At 33.4% G+C, this 4254-nt stretch overlaps 1 long non-coding RNA gene across 2 annotated transcripts; it reads left to right on the top strand.

The window, feature by feature from the left end:
- Positions 1-748: 748 nt before the first annotated feature.
- LOC141390840 (uncharacterized) lies at positions 749-3988 on the top strand. Of its 2 annotated transcripts, XR_012409494.1 has the most exons (4): positions 749-763; positions 1868-2193; positions 2254-2469; positions 2580-3988. It is a non-coding gene; the product is annotated as an uncharacterized lncRNA (long non-coding RNA). The 2 variants fall into 2 exon arrangements; XR_012409493.1 differs by lacking the exon at positions 749-763 and having other exon boundaries at positions 1563-2193; positions 2580-3985.
- Positions 3989-4254: the final 266 nt, after the last annotated feature.

Raw genomic sequence — 4254 nt, 5'->3', positions numbered from 1 at the left:
CTTCTGCTGGAATGCTTCATGACTGTCAGATGGGATTTAGGAGCAATCGCAGTGCGACCTCACTTTTAATTGGGCTCACGACTCTTAAGAAGTTTTGTAAGTAATAATTATTGCTGCGTTCTTCTTTCTTTGGATGTTGAGAAGGCTTTTGATCGTTTAAATCATTCTGTGTTGGTTCGCAAGCTTAGCTCTGCCTATGGATTTTCTCGTGATGCTTGTTGTCTAATGTCTTCCTACATTTCTTCGCGATATCAATATGTTTCCTCCAACGGTTGTACTTCCCGATTGTCTCCTGTATTGAGCGGTGTCCCCCAAGGGTCTGTTTTAGGACCTTTGTTGTTTATTTTGTATACCAATGATCTTTTTGATGCAATTGCATCTCAGAATTGTATACCGTTTGCTTATGCTGATGATATACAAATCTTGTTTAAGTGTAGATCTGCATTTCCTGACGTTCTACAGTCTATTGTCAACCATACAACGACCGTATTGGGTCGGTGGATGGAGCTGAACAAGCTATCAATTAGTGTGACTAAATCTAAAGCTGTAAAGTTCGGCTTGTGCTCTAATGTGCCTTTGTCTGTCCGTATTAATAATCATGATATAGAGTTTGTTAATCATGTTAAGTGTTTAGGTGTTACACTTGTTACTGGTTTAAACTTTGTTTCACATGTTAACTCTATTGTCTCAAAAGTTAATTTTGTTTTAAGGAAGTTGCACAGTGTTGAGCTCTCTCTGTCATTGGAAATTAAGAAAAAGTTAGGTAATGCATTGGTCATGCCTATTATTCTATATTGTGCTGAAGTATATTCTGGGGCTTTTGTGGTTTGTTTTTAGCAAACTTCAGCATGTGTTTAATAGACTTATACGTTTTGTAAATTCACTTAATGTACGTCAACATGTGTGTTCATTTGTGTGTGATTTTCTTGGATGTAGTTTTCGCGATTTTATAACGTTACGCAACATGGTGCATTTTTATAAAGTAATAAGGTGTCAGTCTCCGCAGTTTATAATTCATGAGTTTGTCTTCTTTATATCAATAAGGAACCCCCAATTAATAATTCCGCGGTTAACGCCTTTTCTAGAGAGGTCATTTCAAGTGCGAGTCTCTAGAACATAAATTACATTACCAATGTGCTTAAGAATTTTTAATTTGTCGCCTTGTGCTTACCGTAAAAAGCTCTGCGCCCATTTCTTATCAGTAAGGAATGCAATGAATGTTATTTCATAGTGATTGCACAGCTGTCTTTCTGCCTTTTGGCAGTTACCGGAGTAGTATTAATTCTTTCCTAAAAATTTTTTATGACTAAATTAATTGCCTTCGTTGTTTACTTTTTTATACTCAAGATAAAATATTTTATTGTTTACTCTTTATTGTGGTTGAATTATTTATGTTAGTTTTTTTAACTTGATAGTCAGGATATGTTTTGTATGACGCTTTAAATATGTTATGTTCAATTTTATGTTGGAACTATTTCTGCTCGTTTATTCGAGCAGATTTTAGTAGTTTTTTTGTGTGTATTGTGGATATATTAACTGCTACTTTCATTAATTGGGTTGTCATTAGTGAGCTGTAGTAGTTAATATAGTTATCCCAATGCCTATTTGTTTAAATGTCTTATCCTGGCTGTCAAAGTTTTTTACATGCACTATTCATTTTGTTGTTAGATTAATGTCACTTTCATTTTTTTATTATGTATATTTTTATTGCTAGTTGTCACTTAATTTCTTTAATGTGGTCCTCGGACTTTGAAATTATGAAATATGAATAAATAAATAAATAAATAAATAAAAAAACTATTGGAACTATATCCGGCTCTTGCATTTATATAGTTTCTTTCGTTCTTCCCATTCCTTCAATTTAAAGCGTACGTCGATCATTCTTTATTGCTGTTTTTTCGCTGCAATTTATTTATTTTTATGTCATTCATCCACTAAACCATGAAAACATTTCGGTCTCGGAACTATTTTGAACAAAGGAAACAAAAAGAACGACGAAAGAGAAAGATTCGTTGAACTATTTCGGTCTCGGAACTATTTGGAACGAAAAGAAAGATGAAAGAGAAAGATTCGTTGAACTACATCGGTCTCGGAACTATGGAACTATATTAAGGAACTAGTTCCTTTGGGGAAAAGGAACTAGGAGGATCGATCCGCTCCGGAAACTAGATTGCCCAACTCTAGTGGGCAGTGGTAAGTATTGAAATTAATTTTATAGACTGTGTCGTTTATTTGTCTTTCTTATAATCCTAGCACTGCATCATTAGAATGTCTTATGATAGTATTTTATGTGCACGATGAAGCTGATCGTATGGATGTTGTTGTTGCGGCAAATGTGTTGCTTATATTCCTACCAAAATTGTTGTTACGTAAAAAACTAGCCCTACTTGGCTGATGGAGTTGGTCCACAGTTGTTAAATCGCAATATAAAGTCAACAGCCCACGTCGTTACGGGCTTATGGGAGAATGGTAAACACACAACTTTTAATTAAAATCAATCAAGAAGAACGTTACATTTTCATGTCATTCATTATTAACTTTGAGATATTATGTAAACCGTGTTATTGTTCTTGTTACAGCCTCGATACGATGCTGACGATGCTGCGTGGATGGTGGAACAAATAAATGGCTGAATTTTCTTAGGACCGCTTTAATCGCAGGCATTGTTTAGACCATAGAACGAAGCCAACCAATTTTTTCGGCCCGCTGCTCACGTATATGCCAGCCAATCGGCTGCGGCGCGCCGACTTGTTATCGACTCGGGGCTAAATAGCCGATTTAAGCCGACAAAATCGGCGACTCGACTCGTAAAAAATAAGCGGCGAAGGCGCGCCCCGTTTTTCAGCCGATTGGAAGAGAAATAATGAAACAAGAGTTCCTTATCAGTTTAAAACATATTTTTACAATTAAAATATTAAATACTGAACAATGTTTCTTAAATCTAACTAAACAATCAATAAAACTATATTTGAGGACCTTAAGTTTTCACAGAAAACGATAAAACCCGAAAGAATTATTAATTTGAAAATACATTGAATGAACATCACTGCATATTAAATTTTAAAAGTTTTCAGCCCGCTTTTGTGGATGTACTTGGGAAAAATACGTATATATTTATATATCAAAATATATATTAAAATATATATTACATATATCAAAATATATTAATATTTAGTATTATAAAATAATTTCAAATATGGTCCACTTTTAACTACAACACAATATTTTTTATCATATTCTTCCTTAGAGTTAAGACTGTATGTATATTTATATAATATTAGCTACTTTAGTTGTGTAAACATTGTAATATTTCAATAGTTGTAACCACTTCCTAGTGGTAACGTTGAAACCACTTAACTTTTTGTTTTTATTTAAAAATTGACTATTTTGATGCTTTTGTACTTTATACGGCACTGTGTACGATGATAGGCAGGTCTGTTTTAAGGGTTTAGGAGACTATCGTCTTGTTTATAACCAATTCCGTTGGGGCTTAATTAGTGACAAAACGTATTTTATGTTGTGAAATGCAGTCCCGCGAGTCAGAAAATTCGAAATTATATTTGTCAACTGTATACAGATGACCAAATTTTACCAGATTTCGTGATTCAAGAACTGGATCAAAAATTTTCTGTAAAAAAGCTTTGCGAAGGCCAAATACAAAATATCGGGCAATTTTATTTTATTGGCGCTTTATCGCAATGTGGAGCTTTACAAAAGTCCAAATAGTACCAAAATACCGAAAATATGGCCGACTCGTTCTATTGGGGCGATTTCATGGATCGCTATAATCCATCTTCAATGTTCACTTTAACATTTGAACGGAATGATGGACATCGTTGTGTTATGTCGATTTAGCATTTTCTGTTGATTATGAATAAGTGGGGTTTTGGTATTTTGTGCAAACATAAAAAATTCCACCACATAGAGCAAGACAAAATATATGAAGAAATGTGTCGTCACTTTTCCCCTGCCGCATTGATTGCATAGAAGTTTTCCATTGCAGTTAAATAACCTACAATTTATAGAATTTTTATATAACCTTCAAAACGGGACCATTCTACATAAGTCTAAATTAAATTTTGTAAATAACCGTAGCTTAAATAACTTTAAGCTTATTAAATAAAATATATATCACATTTTTTCAAAATTAAACCAAAATTTAGAATCAAAAATTTTATAAGACCATTTTGGTCTATTCCAGAACTGTAAGATCTACTAATTTTTACTATTTTTTTTCGATAACATAAAGTAAAA

The sequence above is a fragment of the Musca autumnalis genome, unplaced genomic scaffold, assembly GCF_047663935.1.
Source record: "Musca autumnalis isolate F117 unplaced genomic scaffold, ASM4766393v1 scaffold_1, whole genome shotgun sequence".
Taxonomy (NCBI): domain Eukaryota; kingdom Metazoa; phylum Arthropoda; class Insecta; order Diptera; family Muscidae; genus Musca; species Musca autumnalis.
The sequence above is the reverse complement of the archived record's forward strand: the minus strand, read 5'-3'. Positions and strand labels throughout refer to the sequence as shown.